The 24,024-nt window shown below is 40.4% G+C and overlaps 1 protein-coding gene across 1 annotated transcript in view; it reads right to left on the bottom strand.

Moving 5' to 3' along the window:
• Positions 1 to 10,529, bottom strand: part of DLGAP1 (DLG associated protein 1) — a 397,584-nt gene extending 387,055 nt beyond the window's left edge. The window contains exon 1 of the mRNA XM_030970064.1: positions 10,370 to 10,529. The gene's annotated coding sequence lies outside the window, so the exon portion shown is untranslated. The remainder of the gene's footprint in view (positions 1 to 10,369) is intronic.
• Positions 10,530 to 24,024: the final 13,495 nt, after the last annotated feature.

Genomic DNA, 24,024 nt, shown 5'->3' with positions numbered 1-24,024 from the left:
TACATTTCTGTTTTCTATTGATGCTATCCAGTTGGTGCATAAAGATGAATAAGATCTGGTCATCTGGTCTATTTAGATAAAATACAGAGTTTTAGGGGTTTGTTCCCCAATCTTCTTTGTTCAGTATATATTTTGTTTAATTACACCTTTAGCAGTACAAGTAGAATTAGTTAAAAGTAGTTGTTAGATGAAACATGACTAATTTCATCCTAGCAATAAATACAAAAAATTAATCCTACTTCTTAAAATATGTCCATGCAAACTCTGAGAAAATGCTTAACAAAATAACCATTAATACTACATCTGCCACACTTAATTTTCCAGCATACACACAAACTTAGCTCCAGAGAGACTCCACTGAATTAATTTACTTACTTAGGTGGTATATTGTAATGATAATAATGGAATCTATTAAAAAAGGACTACATGATTAGGCTCCATAAAATTGTGGGCAACAATCCATGACTAAGCTGCAAATTCAAAGGGGGAAGCAAAATGAATTTTTTTTCATTATTCATCTATTTTAAACAGATAAGTTGTGCAGCACACGTACTGATCAATGTATTTAAACATTTTCTTTCTAATACTGTGGCTTAACTTTTTTCAACACAAAATACACAGCAGGCAGCTTAGCTAAATAAAAAAAATCATATCACAGATGAACAAACTGGAAAGTGATGGAGTATTCGTGTTACATACAGGTTTAGTATCAGATGTTGGGAGGACTCAATTTGGGTCCAGCATGATTTGTCATTGAAATTCAACTGGACCAAGAACTGTTCTTGTCCTCTTGACTGCTGAATTAAATATGATGATTGTTTAAATAGTATATGCTGAAAAATTTACTTTTTACCCCTCCTAAAATACACATAAACAAAATAAATGTAATTTTTTCAAGAATGTCAGTATCACACAAGGCACGCATTCAGCTTCGAGTAATAAATTACTACACAAACGTAAAGCGATTTGTTTGCATCCACTAAAATAGAATGAATCATATCCATGACACCAAATTGTAGTAATAAATTACTGAGCTCTGCTAGTGGTGGGAAAAGCATTATCATATTAGATTTTGCAATTCAGATGTATTATAGGCATCTTGTATTTATTTATTCAGCCATATAACATGGTATACTAAACAACATATTGGCTACATACACTCTGTGGAAGGCACCTGTCTGCATGCATCAATACCATTTCCTTCACCAAGAATACAGAGTGCTTACAATTACCAAAAATATGAGTGCAGCATAACTGTGACACTTGTGCCCCCAAAATTCTGGCCAGTCACCATGACTATGCAGAAAGACTGCCTGACAACACATCCACTGAGTGACTGCTCCTGAGAAGTAAGAAGTAGACTTGTGACAGCGGGGTCTGCCCTTGTGCGCAGTCAAGTGAGCACCACCACAGGTCTGGCTGACCTGGGCTTTGTGTGCTGCTGCTGGCTTAACACACCAGGTCTATAAAGTCCTGTTCTCCAGGCCAACTGATGGCAATAGCTGAAGTGGCCTTTTCAGCCCTGAGATGTGAGTGAGGAGTGCACTTGCTGCCTTCAGCACCTTCGAGAACGGAATTCACCTTTCCTCCTTGAAGTTCTCATTGCTTCCACCAGAAAGGCAACAAAAATTCTTTAAAGTGTCCCATGTGCCTGAACAGCTAATCGCAGCTTCTCTTCAGCCTTCCCTACAAAACCGAAGAGCAAGGAGAGATCAACATCAAGAGTAAGGGAGTTTAAAGGCAACTCACTCACTCATTTGTGTTATCCCTGTGGTTGAGGGGAAAAAAATCCCCATCAAAAAAATCAATCCTACCTTAAACCTAAATTCAAAGCATATGTGAGCCTGAAGAGGTACTCCACATTTATCAAGCATATTGCTAACGTGGGCAGTAGCTACCGCAAGCTGGATATGGCAAGAAAGATGAGTTCAGAGCAGTTTATGGTTAGACTAAACGTTAAGGCAAAATCATCAGGTAAAACTGAAATAATTTATGTTCTACAGTAACACAAGGCTCTCATGTGCACATAAAAACAGAGTCAATGCAATGTTCATATTTTAATACAAAACAGTAAAAAAACCCCACAAACCAACTTGCTCAAAACCAGGACACTGCCTCAATCAGCATCTGTTCAAATCCACGCATAAATCAGCTGCAAGGACTCTGTATGCTAACAAAGCCAGAAAGGCTAAACTAGATCGGGCAAACCCATTAATTAATTAATTAATTAAACCACAAATAATCAATGATCCCAGCTCTGTATAAAAACAAACAAACAAGAATCACAGTTAAACCATGGGGAAAAAAAAGATCCACATACAATTTATTCATCAGTATCTCTTAATTTGCAATGAAATAAAATACTGGGGTATTCTGCAGTATGCTCAGGTTAAAGCATTTTTTCTTTCATCAGGGAAACATTGCACAGAGATCCCTGGGAACAGACCACTGGCAGTATTTGTTCTAAATTATGTAGTATTTTAAATATGAAAATAAACTCTAGCATGACACCATTGCAGAATAAAAATACTGAAACTCTTAAACAAATAAAATTTACATTTGTAGACTTTCCTATATATTAGTTTCTCTATTCTTAGAGAGACTGCAAGTCCTTGGGAGAATGGACCAGTTATTTTTGGTCCTACAGCAGCCCAAAGCAAATTACAGACAAAGTTAAACAGTAAAAGCAAGTTAGAGAGTTTCTATAAATGTGCAAAGTATGCTAGAAAAATTGATTACTGGAAATTTTTCTTCTCATTGTGTACAAAATTTCTTTTTAGTTCCAAAAGAAAGTGAAATGAGCAGAGATGAACCTTCCTCTTTCTCTCACCACACTTTGCTGTGTGTTGTCATAGAGGGACCAGAAATTTAGAATAAAGAAATACAATGCAATTCATTTCTCCTATGCCCTGTGGAAATGCTGTGACCCTTGAGTAATCTCTTCACAAATATTTATGTCTCCAGAAGGGCTCTACAAGTGTAACACATGCAAGTGTTGCTGCTGCATTTCAGCATTTTTTTCACATTAAAAAAACCCTCCAATATGGGCCTGACCAACTGGTGCTGAACATTTAACATCTCATAGAGGGCAGGCAGCCTGCTCCCACAGTTCATGCTCAAAATGCCAGTCAGCATAAAGAGCAAAGGATCAGGTCAAGAACTTCAGTATACTCTCATATTTTGCCTCAATTCTGTCAAAAACAACCTCAGGAAAAAATTTAACATAACACATTAATTATTTTGCAGCACACTGCACTGATTTTAGAGGTACCTCATGTACTATCTGCTTTGTAAATGCCCAAAGTACTTGAACACTGCAGAACGTCCCTGTATTTAGCTTTTGTTCATATATAATTCTGCTGTATAATTCTGCCTGCAAAACACAGCATGAAGATTCCCAGTAGGGACATTTATATCATGCCAGAGAGATATAGAACAACATACAAATAATTATGGAAATCAGCCCACACATCATCACAGTATGAAAAGAAACACCACATAGATTTGCAGGTTACACACAGAAACTCCAAATAACATTTCTATCCAAGGTGAAGTGAATGCTTGTCAACCATCATGCCACTGCAACTCAGTAAAGGACATTACACAGAAACTGAAACAGCTCCACAAAGAATGTCATATTTGAAGTAGTTGTCATGGACCAAAAAACAAAGGGAAAGATGCAACAATAATTTTTACACAAATAAGCTTCTAGTATTTCAGGAATTAAAAACATTTTTTTCTGTGATCTAACAGGACAGTCAGTTCATCTGAATACCACTCAATAGTCTCTCAATAGATTCCTATTGCTAGTCTCTCCTAGCAATATCGGTAGTTGTTTCTTTTGTTTATTTTTTTGGTTGTTGTTGCTGCTAAGAAAAGAAACCTGCATTGGTTCTTTTCCCAAGGAAGAGCAAGATCCAAATGTGTGAGAAAAAGGTTTCACCTGCAGTTTATAATTCCACTTGAGTTTATTTTATCATGTAAATATCCATATCATAATTTTTAAGAAATCCACCTTTTTCACTAAAATTTGTTCACAATGCTTCCTAAACAGACATTGCATCTGCTCTTCTAGAGTATCTGATTTCATACAATGATATACATATGATACTTTTAAAGTATCACTAATCTAGTAATCACTAGCCCTACTTTGTTGCTGTTACAAAAGGATAGATGCCATCTGAATATTTGGGATGTTTTCCTCAGAAAATTTTAATCATCTTCTCAAAAATTACATTTTATGGTTGTACATGTCTTCCATGAATGGAATTGCAGAATTACCCTTCATTTTTCAATCTAAATTGTTTTGACAATGTTTGCAATACTTAATTTATACAAAATGACAATTAATTCTCCTAATTCCACCTCCCTCATTCCTTCCTTGGTGATTTTTTTCTCTTTGAATTCTACTTTGCCATCCACTGCCACTAAAGAGCTCTATTGGGATATTCATCAACAGTATTTACAAAATTGTATATAAATTTGGCGGTAAGCACTCATCTGCAAGTAATAATCTGTTAGAAGGTACAGTGAGGAATATCACAGAACCACACAATAGTGTGGGTTGGAAGGAACCTTAAAGATCATTAATTCCAATCCCCATCTTGGGAATGCACACTTTCCAGTGGATCAGGTTGCTCAGATCCAGTCCTATGGTATGTTCTTAGAAAATGGGATCTGATAACAGTGATGTTCTAACACAGTCACAAACAATACAAAACAAAACAAAAAAAAAGAGAGCTAAGCAAAACCTTACAACATTATGGAGGTAAACCAGATGCAACAACAGTTGACACCTTTAAAGAACCAAACCATGCCCTTGGGTTGAGCATTATGCCCAACCCATAGTTAGCCAGAAGACACAGACTGATGAGAACAAAGGATCTCTGAAGCCCTTGAGAAACACTTGCACCAATGCAGTTCAAGCACCACAGAACCAGAAGCGGCATTCCTGTATGAACCATGAAATGAAGGTCACCCTGTGTGAATGGTATGCTGCAGGAGCTCCAAAATTCTTCCTGCTGCAGGATGAAAAGAAGATAAGAGATTCTCACACACTTTGTACATTTGAGGGACACCTTGCATCCACAGAGCACGCTGACTCTCAATACTTCTGGTTGGACAAAGACAGCTGCACACTGTCTGTTGACCAGCTATAAATGAAAAGATACTCTTGAGACCACTACCACAAAGAAGACACCTTGATTTCATATCCACCCTTCTTTAATTTTTTTCTTCCTTTTTCTTTTTTTTTCCCTGATTACAAGACAAAAGAAACACAGAGAGCAGTAGTGAGATAGCAATTCTCAGTGTAGACTTTCAGTGCTGGATGCACACTGCTAAAACTGGAGTTACCATGACAAAGGTAGGTGAGACTGCCAGTCATTATCTCTTATTGTTATTGAACTCCAGTCAGATACATTATCCTGTTCCACCTGCAAAACTAAATAGACATATGGGAAGAAAGTGTGAACAAGCACAGAATTAGCAACTGAAGTCACAGTCAGGAAACTGGCTGAAAAAAAATTCCCTTCTTTTGAAAAAGTAACTCAGCTACCATTCTACTAGCACATTCCTTGGAATACCTTCAGCAAGGATGTACACCGAGAACAATCAATAGGGTTTCAAGCACAACTGATGGACAAAGTTTTTGGGGATCCTCACCCTCTTATTTCCTTTTTCCACAACAGAAAAAAAAAATAAATTAAGAAATCCTTGACTTGATTCAGCAGAGTCAATACATCAGGATATTTAGATGCTGAAACTGGTAAGATGTTGCAAGTTAACTCAAGCTACTGCAACCTACATTCCAAATTTACCCACAAAGCTTAAAAAAGCACCTTCTAGGTACAAGACACCACCTGTAACTACTGAGATCTTTATTACGGTCTGAGTTATGAGTTGATGACACATGGTCTTGTCACCTGCTTCAGTCACCTGAACCACAGCAACTGAGATTCAACGCCTGGATCTAGGCATCTAGAAGCGGACATTTCCTTCACACAGATAGAAGTTTATTTCTTAGATCCTAGTTTCCTTAGCATAAGAAATCAGAAGATGAAGAACCTCCTTAGTTAATTAAAGGTGAAGCCAAATTTTCAAAAAGAGGGAAACAACTGGAATGAGTAACATTAATTGAAATGCCACCAATACAGGGACAGGGCATCCAGCAGCAAGAAATCAGAAATTGCTCACAGACAAAGGCAAAGAGTAAGCTACACAGGCAACCATTTAAAAATGGCTTTCACCTAGCCAGAAGACACTGGAGAGATGCATTAAGTCAAATTTACTTGGAAAGCCAGATTATGAATGTACTAGCTGCTATCATTATGGTTTCTTGAGCAGATTTTCAAATGGCACAGGCAATTCCTTAAGAAACACAGAGATACAGAAAAGTAGAAATACACTGTGTGATTTCAAAGCACTGCAAAGTGTTTCTACAGACAATCTGCCAACTAGACAATTTAAGAAGGCCAAAGTCAGCATCAGCATCTGTCTTCCAATTAGAGAGCCACAAATGACATATTGCTCAGTGACAAATGATGACTGCTGTCTTATATTAAGATAGTTGCTTTAGCAGATGTTTTCAAATTGTCCCAAGATATGTCACAGGGAAAGGCAAAAGAGCTGGAAATATGCCCAGAGACCTGGTGCACCAGCAGCCTAAGGGAGCCATTTGGTATCCTCTCGTGAGATCATAGCTACAAAACCAGAGTACAGAAAGGAAAATGGAAATAGAAACTATGTTACATTCCTCGGTGTAAGTTTTAAGTATCTGGCTGCAGGATCATCTAGAATAAAATGTGTTCACTTTATCTCAACTTTGAAAGACAGACAGTCTAGGTAGACAGTTCTTTAAAGAAGAGAAAGGGGGGAAAAAAACCTCAGTGACTCCCCCAGAAAGAATTGTTCCATATTGTAATGACAGAGGGCAAAATAAAGTTAATGGCAGCTGAACATCTTTAAACAGTAATCCTGGTATCACATCTCACATGCTGACTGAAAAAAAATTAAACTCAGCCCTGCTCCCAGGTGAGAAGTAGACTGCTTTTACTGCTATGAAACATCTAAAACTCCAAAACCAGCACAGACAAATAATAGGGGAAAAGGAGATGAACACACTTGCATCTGAAGAGAACTAACGAGTAAGGTTCGGTCAGCAATTATGCAGATTTAGAGACAAGACAGGTCTTCAAAACAAAAATCTGATGGGGAAAACAAACCATTTCCCAAAACCCCACAGTAAAATCATATAGGTATAGAAGCAAGCAAATGCAGTGCAAGCAGAAGGGAGGATTAGGGCGGGGAATGACACAAAAACTGTGCTCATCCAGAGTAGCATCATCCTCACTCTGGAAGTATGAGGCGCCAGTAAAAGCACACCCCAGGAGGCAAAATAACCACAGAGGGGAAGGTGCCAACGAATGCTGCTACAAGTTAAGGAATGGGTAGGCGTCTGGTCTTGACCTATGGTGAGGGAGAAAATCCTCTCTCTCTTGCTCTCAATCTCTCTCTTGTTACCATGGAGATCCACTTTTCAGGTTTCTTTGGATGAGCTTTATGCACAAGTGCAAAATTTGGCATAAGAGGAGAACAAGTATTAATTACGTGCCCCTGACAAAAATAGCTTTCTTAAATCTTGAGAGATAATACAACTGAGGCAGTAAAAATTAAGTTTGGTTACTGAGATTAAGGGCTGAATAAACTATTTCACTTTAAAGTACCTTGAAATCTCATCTACTTAAAACGGCAATGCCAGTCTCAGGGCATTGCATCTGTCTCTTACAATTTGGGTGAAAATTTTAATTACAGTATGGTATGAGATCAGGGTGAAAATGACAATGAAAAAATTCGATGGATTCTTCCTTGGTGTGGGATTACCTTCATTTACTACACTACCTCATTAATTATTTATGCAGTTCTTTTTGTATTTTCAGGTGGAAACATCACTAGCCAGAGCTGCACTGAGATGCACCACCTTTACAGAAAGAACACTGCAAAGCTTAACACACACAGATTACATCGATATGCTTCCAAGAGTTAGTCCCACAAGAGACAGACAGAATAAGCCTTGAATTAAACTACATAAAGTTATGGTGAAGTAAAAGAAAACTTTAAATCAGAAGGATACATATACACATACATATATATATATAATGAAACACTACTACACCCTTTAAAGTACTTGATACGCTCTCTAATAAACAGCATATTTTGCTCCCATGTGTTTTAATTATTTCATACTAATTTAAATAGTTACCTAATCTAAATACATAATTTAGTTACCTAATTTATAGTTATCTGAAATATGCAGTATCAAACAGACAAGTAAGCTGTAACAGAAGAAAACAAGGAATTGTGTTGTTGCCATTAACTATTCCTAGTTTTCATGTAATCATTACTATCAGCAGTAACTTGATCTGCAAATATATAACCTATTTAACTTTTAATATGCACCCTTTAGATTTCTGGACCTCTTGGATCAGTGAATAATGCTCAAACTCACAATGACTTCTAATGGTGGGGAAATACCTCAAGCATCTACACTGGACCCACACAGGAGTAGAAATTAGTGTTGCCTTTTTAAAGGTGCATTAACACTGAAATACAATCCAATACAACAAGCTGAGTATACACCATGCCTGCAAGCACACCTACCTTTCACTTGTAAGTAGGCTCTAAGTTAAAGAGCTACTCTTTTTAATAACCAACTTTGTATGCTGTCCACTACAGTTCTCACGGATTCTGCATCTCTTACTATTCTTTATCTCTTTTTTTCTTTTTGGCTTTCTGTCTTTAACTGCATGTTTAGGTACCACTGACAGGTATAGAAAACAACATAAGAAGATGTGATTAATCAAAAATCAATCATGTGTGAAACTAAAGCGCTTAAATATTACTACATTTTTTTTTCTCCGAGATCAAATAAAACTATCAGCCTCCTTCAGAAACAACCACAGTGTAGCCGCTTCCTTGCCGGCATCCTAAGCCGGGTTTAGTAACAACAAGAAGAAAGGGGGGAAAAAACCGCCGTAATTACATAACGGACCTCGCTAAATGCCTCGCTTCCCGGCGGAGGAGGAACGGGGGGACGGCGGCAGCCGGGACCACTCTGCTCCAGCACCCGCAGGGCGGGGAGCGGCGGTGCCGGTCCCACTGCCCGGGAAGCCCCGGGAGGCGATGGGCACCGGCACGGCGGAGGGAGGCCTGTCCTTCCCGGGAGGCGCTTCAACCTCCGCCCCGGGGGCTGCCCAGGCGATCCCCGGAGCCCTTCGCCGCTAAACACGCACACCTGAGCCTCGTCGAAGCCGGGGCCGGCCCGCGGAGGGGCTGCGCCTGCCCGGGGCGGGCTGACCTGCCCTGCCCTGCCCAGCCCGGCCCGACCGCCCCCTGCCCGCGGCGGCGGGGGAGCTCCGCTGCCCGAGCGCCCCGGCAGGGCAGGCTCCGCAGCACCGTCTGCCGCCTGTCCCCTGCCGGCTTGAAGCGCACTCCCAGGCACCCGCTCCGCTGGGGACGGAAGTCTGGATCGGAGTCCGTGAGAGTCTGGCGGGACGCGGTCCCCTCGGCGGGGCTGCGCCGGACCTCTCGGTTCCAGGGGATCCTCGCACCACGCGGGCTTCGCCGAGGGGAGAGGCAAATATCCACCCCGCTGTCCTTGTCCTGCCGGGGAGGGACGCGGGACAAACTCGGCCCGAGCAAGTGCCGACAACTATTTATGGGGCTGTGGGAGCCGGCGGGGCAGGACCCGGCGCCGCTCGCTCGCAGGCTCCCCGGGGAAGGGGGCGCTCCCCGGGCAGAGAAGGACGGCAGTCCACGGCGGCTGGCAGAATCCCCGTGGATGGGGGGATAGTGCCCCGCAACGCAAGGCCACCGAAGAATTACTCATTTGAATGATGCAGCAAACGGGGAGGGGGAACACGACACGGGGACGACGGCGAGTCCGCCCGTTGCCACCCTCCCGTAGCCCCGATTAATAAATAATGCCCAGGTTCCGTGCCAGGGGAAGCGCTCTCCTCTTCCGCGCAGACAGCAATTAATAGCCAGCCTCCTCCCGCGAAACCCTGGCTAAGCGCTCCCGCACGCTCGCAGCCGCGGTGCCAAGTGCGAGCAGCACAATAACGGGGAACCTCTCTACCTCGCAGCCCGGGGGAAGAGACAGGAGCGGGGGCTGGGGAAGCCAAACCTCTCGCGGCAAAACCCGATCCCCCGAGCCGCGGAGAGCCGGGCAGCGGCGGCCGCGGCAGCCGCCGGCGCGGCGGGAGGGCAGGCGAGGCAGGCAGGCTGCCCGGCGAGCCGAGGGCGGACCGCGCAGCACGCCGCCAACACCATCACCCTCCGTATCGTCAGCAAACAGCACGCCCGCATTTACCTTTTCCTGCCCGCCGTCCGTCAGTCAGGCGTTTGAGGGAGAGAAGGAGGAAAGGAAGGAAGGGAGAAGAAAGAGACAGGGAGATACAGAGAGCGAAGAGGCGGCTGCTAATCCCCGTGTAGAAAGACTTCCAGCAGCAGCAGCAGCAGCAGCATGCGTGTGTGCGTGCCCGGAGTGAAGCACAGCCCTCCTGGCGATGCACCGGCGCTGGCACCCAAGTGCTGTCATGTGCGCATCTCGGTGTGTGTACCCATGGCAAAAAAAAAAAAAAAAAAAAAAAAAAAAAAAAAGGAAAAGATAGACGGGGGGAGACTCGTCAGTCACACGCCTGGCTGTGCACTGCTGGGGGGGACGAGGAGGAGGAGCCCAGCGCTCCCCAGCCCAACCACCGGAGGAGCAGCTCTCTTACTACGGTGGCGGCCGGGCTGCCCCTCCGCGCCAGCCCCGCACGCCCAGCCGCCCTTTCCGCCCGCTCCCAAGGACATGCCTTCGGGAAAGACCCTCAGGGCCTCCGTCCCCGTTGCACCCCGGGTTACCCGAGCCCCTCGGGAAGCAGCTGAAAAAAACCCTCCGCGTTTCTGCCCCAAAAATGCCTCCCCACGGCATCCCCTGGGCAGCGGGGATGCCCCGCGTGGGACTGGGATGCGGCGCCCTCCCAGGGGTTCCGGCCGAGCCAGGGAGGGCGGGGGAGCGGGGCCGCGGCGTTTCCCGAGGGTGCTGCTGTGGGCGGAGGCGGGGGCGCGACAGACGGACCCCACAAAGCTCGGTGTCCTTGCGTGGGGCGCCCGGCGGCACCGCTGTGGGTCGGGTTCTACAGGGGCTGCAGCTGTGCAGTGTGAGCTGGGCGTCTGTGGGAGCCCCAGGTACAGCTATAAATGTTCGTGGTACGGGTACAGAAAGTGAAAAAGGCTGTGCTTATCCACGCCGCGGTGCAGGTACCCTGGTCCTCACATGTGCATTCATGGACACTTAAATTTCAGCCACGGTGTATGACTTACTAAAAGGTGTTTGAACAGTGGTTCAAATCACTTATTTGCTAAATAGTAAATACTAAATCCATCATTTGGCTGTATAGTGGCATATATGCATATGAGATTTTGACATACAATTTGCAAAATAGCTAGAACAGAGTATGAGCTAACAGAATGCTCATATTATTCTTATAGTCCTAAATTTACTAGTGAGTCATAGCAGCAAGTTGCATTATGTGATTTCTTTAAGCCTCAAACCAGGAAAAGTTAGTGAGAAATGTACTTGATATTTTATTATTTTTGTACCAAAAAATTAATACATATGGACTAGAAGATAATATTAGTCATAGAAAAAGGTTTGTTGTATGACGAGCATGAAAAAAAATTGGTGGGGATATCAGGTCTGCTGTTTATACTTTTTTTGTTAGTGTTTCTAATGGACCAGGCAGACGTAATATCTCAGGGGTAATAAAAGGAGGAAAGGATGAAGTGTTATTGACATTTTTAATTACAAGTGTAGTTTGTATCGACAGGCTGCATAAGACACAAAATTCTGATCTGTTGATAATTATGTTAATTAGCAAGTGGTCAACCAATTGAGTGGGGAAAAATTGGTCAGTCTATTTAAAAATAACTCTTGAGGGTTATTTTAATTGTAGGTGTAATAGGTGGTGTAAAGGGGAAATCACTGAAAATACTCTCCATCTTGTTAGGATTTAGCTGCTGACAATAAAACATTTTGAGGCTTCCTAGAAGTCCTGCAATAAAATAGACTAAATTTGTTGTTACTAAATTGTATAAGTCACGTCAGCATGACATTGCTAAACCAAATTGCACCCTAAAGCCATATAATTAGTTTGTTTTTATAAAATAAAGGTACACATACTCTCTTAGTTCCTAAACTGAAACACAGATGCTGAATCTGAGCTAACTCAGGTAAATAAGCTAAAGAGGGTTCATTGTTTTACTTCAGTGTTTGTACACACAGCACTATAATATGCTCTTATGTCTTCACAAGAATTTTTTGACTTGTCATCATAAACTGTGTTTTCAAGTCAGTTTCAAATCTGGCATAATCTGTTGTTTAAAATATGATGGTGTGTGAGGACCTAATTAGTAGAGTTCATGTAATATTTGCTGTGTAATTACATGAAGATTAAGCCTGCCTTCCACAGGCCTGTGAAGCCATGCTATGTCTGATAGTTTGTGAAAATTTATGCCAAACTGGTTGATTATATTAGTTAGTAGAACTAGGTAGTCATGAAAAAGATAATAAATTTTTAGCCTTCATCCAAACTTCCAAAATTAAGTAGACCCAACTCCCTTTGAAGACTGAAGAGTAAGAAGGAAAGAGGAGATATTTGTGCATAAAATTTCAGAGTAAATGCCAGCATGAAGATTTTTGTTCCTTTTTTAACTTGCACTCCCTAATGTGAATGTAAACCATGTAGTGAATTTTCTGGATCCCCCTTGTTTCCTGACTTCAGAGAGTAGGAGAGGGAAGTCTTGTTTTAATTCTCTCCTGAGAGTTCTAGAGAAGTGTCCATCCTGGAGAAATAAGAAGTTCAAGCTGTTTTACACAATGATGCAGATGGTCCTTGTGAGACACTAATTATTTTGATTTTAGGCCTAACACTTGTCTGCACTGGTAGTCCCAGTACGCCCGGGTGTCTCAGAAGATGTGCAATTTGGGGGCGAGATTTCCAAGAGGGGAACAAAGATTCTTCTCCTGGCTCTGTGAGATATGGCACACACAAACAAAACTGAAAAGAGGCTGTGAAGCAGGGGGTGTCAGGAATGATAGTAAATGAATGGAGGTGAACAAGAAACAAGTAAAGCCTGGGGAAAAAAAGTTCCAAAATAGGTTTTAGATTAGAAAATTAGGAATCAGAAAGGCAAGTTTTTAAATGGCCTGGAGACGTAGATAGTTCAGTATTAATATCTTCAACCATCTGCAGTTTGTCAAATGATCCCCAATGCAAAAGCCCTTATACTATATACTCACACTTTCATCTCTTCTTTGGAGGAAGTTCTCTTTACTTTGACTGATGGTGAAAGAAGTCGTCATGACTGTCATTACTGCATAATTAAATTATACACACGCTTAAATGAACTCCTTCCATAAAGCTGATATTTACCACACTGCAAAATTTTCAGTCTGAAAATAATTTGTGAGTTTTTGTGTATCGCTGCCCTCTACTGGAGAGAAGGTCAGAACCGCTCCGTCAGGTCTCGGTGTGAAGCCGTACAGCCACGGCAGCTGCTGGAGGTCCTCCTTTCTTGGTGAGTCACCCTTCTACCACCAAAGTGTAAAAGGTGTGAAGATCTGGGTTGCCAGCATCCATTAAAAGTTTTCCTTTTCCACAAGAGTTCAAGTAATTGACCTTGCAATTTTGTATCTGCAATTCGTTGAGACAGACAAAATTATGACTAAGCAATGGTTGTGAGTTTTAGGATGTGTATTTTCCATTAACTTCTGTGAAAGAGGCATCTAAATTCATCATAGATATGCTGAAAATTTTGATCAATGTTGCTTTGATACATATTTTCCTATAGCTTTGTAGATAACCTCATCATTTTTCTTGTCTAAATACTTTGGTTCACTCTCCATTGCATTATGATGTGATCGCCCTCCATCCTTTCTCCTGTCTGACCTTTCATGCCTCTATACTTTTGCCATCTATATCAGTACTGCCACAGTACCTCACTTTTGTTATATTTTATTTTCATTTTCTTCTGAGGCTGGGCATTAGCAGAACAACTGAAACATAGAGAGCACAGCAGTGACATACTCTCAGTTCCTTGGTGTTTCATTTCCTCCACCTACTCTCACAACAACCCATACACATCCAGAGCAGTTTCTGTTGGAATGCACTGAGTTTTCCAGCTCATGCATCACCAAGGCACTGTGAAAACTGAAGGATGAGGATGGATGACGCCTGGTCAGAGCATATAGAAAATAAAATTTCACTATCAAACTCAAAATACATCTTCTGTGCAGAAGATGCTACCAGTTTCTGTGTTCATTTTTAGCTTTGCCACATGTGGGTCAAGTTGACAACGATGAAGATCAGATGCATGCTCTTCTCATTCTATTGGGGCATCTGTTATTGCTTCAAGGCAAGAAGATCTTCTGACCATGGCTGTGAGGGTAGAATCAGAATAATTTATGTTGGAAAAAGCCTCTGATGTCATTGAGTTCTACCTCTGACTGATCACCACCTTGTCAACTAGACCGTGACATTAGGTCTCATGTCCAATAACTTCTTGAACAACTCCAGGGGTGGTGACTCCACCACTTCCCTGAGCAGTTTGTTCTGATGTTGAACTACCCTTTCTGTGAAGAAATTCCTTCTGATGTCAAACCTGAATTTCCCTGGCACAGCTTGCAGCCATACCCTCTCATCCTGTCATGGGTTGCCTGGGAGAAGAGGCTGACCCCCAGCTGCCCACACCCTCCTTCCAGGCAGCTGTAGAGAGAGAGATAAGGTCCCCCAGAGCCTCCTTTTCTCCAGGCTAAACAATCCCAGATCCCTCAGCCACTTCTTATAGGACTTGTGCTCCAGACCCTTCACCAGCTTCTTTGCCCTTCTCTGGGCTCCTTCCAACACCCCAGTCTTTAAAAATTTTGTACAATATGGGCAAAATAACAGTTTTGGTGGCTTCTACACCTAACCTGATTAATGGCAGAGCCATTAATCTGCTTTCTCTTCCTTCTCTTTGGGTACTTCCTTCTGAGTACCCAAAAGAAGACATCTGGCTAGAAAATTTAATTGTTAATATTTTTACTCCTAATGTTTTAAATGTCTTTTGCTGAAAAGATTTACTATCCACCACAGCCATTGTGGGTCTGTTAGTCGAATTTTACTGGGCAGCACTGAAGATTAGTATTGTCCTAGGTAGATGAATTTTGTGGGTTGCCTCATTTTATGGCTATTAGTTGCTATGAAAACTGCTGCAGTAAATTTCTTCCCCAATCCTAATGGCTAACATGAAAAAAATTATTAAGGCATGGAGTAGAGTGGTTGTTCCCAAAGAGTGACTTCTAAATGACAAGTGTCCTCAAAGGGAAAGGTATTCAGGCATCAGCTCACCTTGTACATCCACACTGACTATTAACTGGTCAGTTAAAGATGGATGATAAAGCAATGTACATATTTTTTATGATTTAAAAGCAAGATAAGTACTTTGTTGAAGGTACTATTCTTGTGATCTCTAGGCTATGAAATACACAATTCCACAAAACCTGTGACTTTCAGCATCTCTCAGGAAATAGTTGTCTTGAGAGGCTTCTCAGCAGGGTCTTTCTTTTGAAAGATATAAGATAGAAAATTTGAGTTTGCCATCCTTCCCCTGTACAAAAAAGATCTTTGTTTAGAATTAGAAACAAGCAAGCTGCTGTGGCTTTCAGATACCAGAATGTATTTCAGTGGTATCAAAAAGCAACATTAAGAACAAGCGTAAAGAGAGAGGAGGGAAAATTGGTTCAAACCAATAAACCCATGAAATTCCCTCGCTAGAATGAAAATAGTTTTTCAGATATTGAAAACCCTGGAAGAATGGCAAAGTGCAGATTTGTTTCTAAACATATGCAGCAAGGAAATACATTCAATTTCTTAATTAAGGAGGGCTTTAATAACTTAAGATATCATGTTTTTTAAGTATGAACATAATACTATAATGCTAAAATGAAGTGCAATGCAATGGGAGTATTTTTGTTTCTTTGACAGAAAAGTGGGGAAAGAGAAAGCTTTGTAAGAACTTTCTGTGAATGAGAAGACAATCATATAGAAAATTGTCTCAAACTTAAGATTTTATATGAGATATTTTCAGATAAAAATATTTTATATCTGCATTAATTTCAGGCAGCACAAATAGCACAAAGCAATCAGAGCTACCTGAATACTACTGTTACTAGTTTGTAGGAAACTGTACTGTGTCAGATGGGATAACTCCTTTCTTACAAGAGGTAAAATACTTATTTTCTGCTCAGACCAACTGCACATCAAAAAGCTCACAAGAGTCAACTGAGCATCAAATTGAGACCATGACTTCATTTTCCTAGTGATGCTATCAATTCAAACATTGTTGAAGATGAAAGTCTTTTGTAAGCAATGCTTTTCATAAATAAAAAATAATCTCATGCAGGAAGAAGCATGATGGGAAAAAGAAAACATTACTTCCATTTTGCAGGTAGAAAATTGAGTATTGATACAGGCAAAAACAAGAGCTGAGCTCCTATATATTCTGGTTTTAGATTTAACAGCGGGGTTATGATTGCATCTACCTTGGTCTGTTTCAGCCACTAAAAGATTTTTAAAACAGCGGCCTTCCCACAAAGCACCAGTGTCCTGGAGAGAAGTCCTAAAAACATTCAGCAGGGCTTTCTGATGTGACTATTCAACTCTCTTCCTCTCCTTAAATGGCTGGATGTAAAAGAGTGATAGCTAGATTTGTCCAGATTTAATGTTGTGCAATAATCTTGTCATTTGTACCGAAAAGGGAGTGGGGAGATAGCAGTTGTCTGCCTTCTTAGTAAGCCTATTCCAGGATGAGAGAAATTGAGCATAAAATGTGCAATAAAGCAGATGGAAAGACATCTAAAGCTTTTGAGATGGAATTGTGCATTCTTTTCTGGAGTTTGTACTTGTTTTTTATTTATTTTATATTATGGGAAAAGGAGTCAACAGTTCGGTTTTTTAGCCATTTTTCATGATCTTTTCATGTGAATCCCAACAAATCAAGTAGTAAGCACTGCACAGTTGTCAAGAAGTCCCAATATTCAAGATTAAATCCACATTTCTACAACATGCTCAATTATTTTCCACTTTGTGTCTGGAAGATATGCTGATATCTCACAGGGTATTTTTCAGGAGAGCTTTTAACAGGAAGTTCTGACGGAGTTAAACTCCAGAAAGACTGATAATTAAGACTTACATCAAGAAACCTGTCAGTCATATCTGGGAGAGAAAGTATTTTAAGGCACAATAAAGAGCTAAAAATGTCAGTGAAGGTAGCAGACAAAGATATTTAAGGTTTGCTTTTCCTCCCTTGGAAGTCAACAGGCATTTTATGGTGAAGGTAGCAGAGTAAGATAACAAAATATCTCATCAGAATATGGGAAGTATTATTTCTATTTTCCATCTGTGATCAGTAAAGTACCCAAAACTCCAATGTGTACAACAGTTAAGTCTAATTATAATTAAGCATCATCTTTCATGGAAGATCTCTAGTTAAAGACAAATGAAAGACAACACAGGAGGAAGCTACTTAATGGTACTTTTTAAAATGTATGAATGTATGAGAAACTATTCCAACATATTTTACTCTCAAGTAGAACAAGATATTCAGGTTGTGTTACAAACCTACAGTTGTTCACAAAACAGGGTCCTTGTATGGATGACCATGCTAAAAATTTTGAAGCATTTTAAGAAGAGAGATTATGTCACACCTCTTGAAATCCTCAGACATTTGTATAACTGAATATTCAGTCAATAAACTGAATTTAACTTCTCCAGAAAAGCCTTTTCTTGTTAAAGCAGGTATGTGTATGTACATATATATATATATATACATACATACACACACACACATATACATATTTCCTGTGTTTACAGCAGTTATGGAAAATCATGCACACTGCTTTCAAATATTCGCTATTAATGCATAGGGGGGAAAATGTGTATTGAGAAGAAGTGACTCTATTCTGCATTCTCTGGGGCAGTTTCTGCCAGGTATTTGGGATAGTGGTATTTATTCCCTACAAAGCAGACAGGATTGTTTATTCAACATTATTGAATGAACTTTCCTCAGAGAGTTTTCTCCTCATCAGAAAGCTGGCAGCTGTTGAACAGCACTGCCATGTTCCCCATAAATTGTGCTCTGGCAACACCCTTTCCCATTCCTAGCAGGCATCCAATGTAATTTCATTCACTGTACTCCTGCTGCTGCTTACATCCAAACAGCTGAAGCGCAAAAAACCCAGACACATATGTGCAGGAAGAGGGAAGTTTTATAACTACTCTAAGAAGAAATCTTCCTGTAAGAGGAACTGCACTTCTTCTTTTCCAGTGTTCTTGCTACCAGCTATTCAGAAATTTTTGTTTTCTAATAATCAGCAAACTAATCTGTGTTCAGCTGAACTAGCACGCCTTAGAAATCTGCAAGTGCCTGTAAAGTGTTGTGCAGCTCAGCATATTTCATAAAGTTGTTCAGAGGCCACAATAAAGTGTATCTGACACCATTCTTTTATAAATCGTTCCTGCACAACAGAACTCCAACATCAAAAGCTTTGATCTAACCTGATAACATTTCTTTCCTAGAAGATTATAAATTTTAAAAAAAGCCCAATTCACTCCTTTTTTTAGTACTCATTACATTTTAGTTTAACATTAAAGTGCCATTCAGTAGATAGAGGACAGCAAGCCACCTTGAATAAATCACCATACGTGCACAGTGCAGCATCTGAGTGCAGGGACTTCTGGCAGAAGGTAAACCAGTAAATTGCACAGTGTCCAGAATCATGGTGTGGTGGAAAAGAATTTGGCCAATCACAAGCAGATTCCTCGCCTTATGAAAAGTACCGCAGCACAGCTTAGTCAGCACTTTGGTGATGAGTTACAGCTGGGGGAAGACCCTTGGCCACAGAATTTGCTGTGCTGATTCAGTGACACAGAGAGCCTGTGAAGCTCTTGTGAAGGTATAATTGACTATTGCAGAGGGAAGTTGAAGGCAAGAAAAAGTGCCATTTTGAACTTGATCGTAAAGGAATCACATCATGTTATATCTAATAAGAATGAAATGTGCTGCTGTGACAAAGAGGATGCAAAAGCCAGCAGGATGACCAGATAACAACAAAGGAAATAGAATATTTTAAGCACAGATAAAATACCAAAGGACATTACTACCAGTAGCATCATAAGGTACTGCATTGATTTCTTCTCAATGCTGCCTCCATTTATTTGTTCAAAGAGGGTTTTTTTAAACTGCCACAATGAAAACTGAAGGTGGGTTTGCAACCCAGGTGTGATTCTTTCTGGATCACTGAAGGAAAGAAAGTGTCAGGAATATGCCATTGATGTAGTGCTTAACAGTGCTGCTCTTTAAGCCCCTTATAAACTATTTCTATCACTGATATATTATTTCTGCATGGTTAACAAGAATAAAAAGTGGTAATATATGCTTTTGTCTCTAATGAATAATAGCTATACTTTTAAAGAAGGAATTCTTATGTGAAAAATGCCGTTGTTATAATTTCGTCATATTTCCTTTCCTACCATAAATGCAATGGAAAACAGAAAGGGGAAAGAGAGAAGGGAAAGAAAAGTGAGATATATCCAGTCTGACCTGTTACTTCATCTGTACTGGGTTTCTATTAGTCTCTGGGGCAGATTCCTGAGGGACAGTCCTATTTCTTCAATCTTAAGTACTCTTTTGAAGGAAGCACTTGAGATTATACTCTTTTTCTCCTGAAGTAGCTAAGTAGACCTATACAAACGTAAAGATTTTTTTTGTATTGACTTTCATATATATTTAAATTGTTACATTTGCAGCTCTAAAATAAAGTAAAGTAAACTCTAGAGATTGCTAAATACCATTATAAATACCTCTGTGACAGCTGAGCATGGTGCTATTATATCCTGATAATTTAATACTTAGTTTTTTCCTTGCAGTCTGGTTATCATACAGTATTCTCTAATTGAAAGTGGCAGAGTTTAGGAGTAAAGAAATGGTGCTCTATAAACTGCTTGTGAGCTGTTCTAAATGCCTGCATGACTTTGAACCCAAGACCACCAATCATATTCTCACTTGCCCTGACTGAAGCAAATGGTGTCTATTTGAAGCAGACAGAGTTTCATTCAGGAAAGAAATTAATGCAGTTTAAGGTCAAAAGAGCTGGTAAGGTGGCCTCCTATATATATATGTGTGTATATATATATATATATATATATGTGTATATATATATATACATATATATATATATATATGCACCTATATATCACCATTTTCTTAATTTCCTGTAAAAGGTCTGCTAATTTGATTTACTTTTTGAAAAGATAAACCTAGCCTGAAATGTGCTCAGATAAAAGGATGCATCTTCTCCTTTTCCATGAAAACAAATTCATCTAACAGCATCAAATAAACCAGCTTTGAATAGTTACACCCCAGTATCAGACTGGGCTCATAGAGGAGTTAGCCAAAGGCCAATTACAAGCTGATCTAGCTAAAGCCAGTGTATTCTGGACCTAGGACAATCTGGATTTAGGCCAAGAACTAGGATGGAAAGAGCTTTACTGGATGATGAATTATCTCCTGCTGTCAGCAGACAGTAGAAAGACATACATTCTCCTCCTCCTGGAATTACACGCCAAAAGATAAGATAACAAGTGCCACTTAAAGGTGGCATGAATTCCGAGAAATACGTTCTCAATTGCTTGTGATGCAGTATCTGCTTATTTTTTAACATTTCTGTGACCATATTATGGACCAAGTATTATAGATTTCGTCCCTTTGCATCCCATTTAATCAAAACAACTCTCTGCACATAGAGGGTCTACCCCAATTTAGTAGCTGGCTTAAACAAAAGCAGACTGTTTAATATTCATATTTTTGGAACACCTAACAACTATGCTCAGGATGATCAGTTCTCCTGTGCCAAGTGCTTTGCAAATATAGAACAAAAATAGTGTCTTTCAGAGAGCTAATGAAGTGAGAGCAAGGCTGTGGATGGAAGATAAGGAAAATAGGGGGATATGCGGTGACATCCAACATGACTTCAGTGAGGGCAAGTTGTGTCCTACAAATGTAGTGACTTTCTGTGATGGGATGAAGGCTTGGTTGATAAGTGAAGAGCAACAGATGTCATCCACCTGGACTCCTGCAAAGCATTTGACACTGTCCCACAAGACATCCTTATCTCTAAGCTGGACAGTGGTGTATTTGACAGATGGATTACTTGCTGGATAAGGAACTGGCTGGATGGTTGCGCTCAAAGAGTTGTAGTCAAGAGATCCATGTCCAAGAGGAGATCAGTGACAATTTACATTCCTCAGGGGTCAGTACTGGGAGCAGCACTGTTAAACATCTGTGTCAATGGTTCTTTGATTCTAGAACAATCCCACTAAGGAAAAGTAGGGAATGCAAGGAAAGAATATGGTTGAAGGTAACAAAAGCTTAGCTCTGCAACTAGCTGTATGCCAAAGAGGGAGCACTGCAGGCTTAAGGCCAACTTACTCATTCAGCTAATAGAAGAGTCTTTTCATTTCAGACATATTATCATTGAGAATTTGTTAGCTGCGTTCAGGGCATCCATTCCAGCTTCTAAATATAGGGGAAAACATCCAGATATCACTTACAAAATGCATTTATGAAATGAATTTTATGGAAAGGTATCAAAAATTTTGCATCTCAGAATTTTCTCTGTGTTGAAGAAGTGTTCAATCTGGGTAAGGGACTGGGTAAAAGTTCAACCAGCTGATTGCTCTGAAAATTTTGCATAAGCCATGTGTCTTAAAAGGTTGCAGCAAGAGTCAAAGACAACTATGCTTTATAAAACATCTAAGTTCAAGAACGAGGCCAATCAGTTTTAGAAGTTAAGGACAGGCTAACAGGGCAGTAAATATTAATCAGAATTAATGCTTGCATATGTTCCTACAGCCATGACATTAATCAAGTGTAAAGAGAACAGAAAGTGGTATACATGGCCAAATTTATGCTTCTCTGGAAAGGTTTTCTCAGGGGTGGGGTTTTCTTATGAATTTGAGAGAGAGCTCTACAGCTCCAAACGTTTTAGTTATATGTAAAGAGTGTGATGCTGAGGGTAAAAGCTGTACACAGAGAGAGCAGGACTGTTTGGCATGAGGTAGTAGGACAGGGAGAAAAGCTGTGTAGGATTTGAAAAGTCACCTTATTGCCCTAAGCTGAGAGGCTTTCTGCATACCCTCTGTAAAATAAGTATCACACACTTTTCTGTGGGATAAAGGATCATTTTCTTTGTACACTGAATCCCATACAAAATCTCTCTCCTGGCTGGTACAGGCAGAATGCAGCGCATCACGTCCCATGACTTGCCAGCGTGCTGGAAGCTGTGTGTGCCCAGTGCTCAGCACGTTCCAGATGTAGGCTCTCAGTGCAGTGACAGCTAGCAAGGTTACTCGTCAGGGTAAGGTGGAACATGCACATAAGCATCCATAGAATTGGGGTTTTGGCCTCTGTCCTGGGGCATACACTCTCAATTTAGTACTTGCAGTTCCAAGTATCGCCCTCTGAGAAGCCCTTTGTGCCACTGTTCAAAATGCTGTTCATCAACTTACCATTCCCTAGCTGCCTTCACTGCTGCTTTGTTAGCTCTATTTTCTCTTAGACAAGAACACATATCTCTGTATCCAGAGGCAGTGTCAGAGGAAGGGAATGAATGCCTTTTTAAGTTCTAAACCTTAAACCTTTATCACTGTTAAAACAGGTTCTCTAGACACTATTAACTCTTATGTGATGAAAGAAATACGTGAAGTAAAATGAAACTAAAAAGTTTATAAATATTTTTAAGTAGTTTTAGTCACATGCATACTTGATAAAATAAAAAGACAGTCTTCACTGCATATTTAGCCAATGGCTGATCTTCAGGCTCCTAGCTCATAAGTGGAGTTTCTTGGTGCTTAGCTAACTTGACATTAAATTTAATTTGTCTCCCCACCTAAGGAACTTATCCAAAAAAGCTTAATAGGTACTTTTGAGCCTGCAGAATCTCATGTCTGTGACTAGGGTTGCAGTACAGAACATCTCACTCCAGAGGTACTCAGCAAGTGACTGGAGCTGCTGCCTCCATGGAGGCAAGGTGAAAATTTGACCTGACATGAGGCCATTCACTCCAGGGAGCTGTCAGAAGGTGCTGAATTGGCCAGGGAGGAAGAATTGCTGAAGAATCTCTTTACTGGCAACAACTGATCCACTGCCGTCTCAAGACAGCAAGGTTCGTTCTTCTAAACCCGTGTGAACATCAGGGTCAAGAAAAGCCTTATCTGGTCTTTCCAGGAGTAAGCGGATACTGAAAGAGGAGCAAATTAATTTTGGCTTTGAAATCTAGTAAAATATCTTCATTCCCTTAGACTATAATAGTTTTCCAAACCCTCAATGTTAAAGTACTAAATTCTACAGCACTAAAGCAATATAAAGCTCTAAATTCTATACAGAGACATGAAGTCCCTCACCAAAACCCATAACTTCCTCCAAAAAAAACACTTTGATATCAAATTCAAAACTCCTGACCTATTTAGCTATTTTATAAAAAATTTGTGTCCTCAGAAAAGGTAACATTATAACTCATACCAATTCTTCCAGTCACATTCTTCAACTTCAGGCTCTGTTCTAATATTTTTCATTTTTATTTCATACAGCTAGTTCTCACCCCAATCTCATTCTCAGTCAAACCCTGGGTCATTCATTCCACTGCTGTACTGGAGCAACAAAGACAGAAAATAATTATACATGATTGAGATGCAGATTGTAATGCTTGAAGTTGTGTATGTCAAAGCTATTATATTAAAAAAAAGGGAAAAAAGTTGCAATTGAAATTCGAGAAAAAGAGAGAAAAGAAACAGTATAATAAATATAAGAGAAATAGCATAATAAATATGGTTCTCCACAGATTTATTTTTTTCCCTCACATGAAGGACATTATTGCTGACA

The sequence above is a fragment of the Camarhynchus parvulus genome, chromosome 2, assembly GCF_901933205.1.
Source record: "Camarhynchus parvulus chromosome 2, STF_HiC, whole genome shotgun sequence".
NCBI classification, from domain to species: Eukaryota; Metazoa; Chordata; class Aves; order Passeriformes; family Thraupidae; genus Camarhynchus; species Camarhynchus parvulus.
This window is presented reverse-complemented; position numbering and strand designations above follow the sequence as displayed.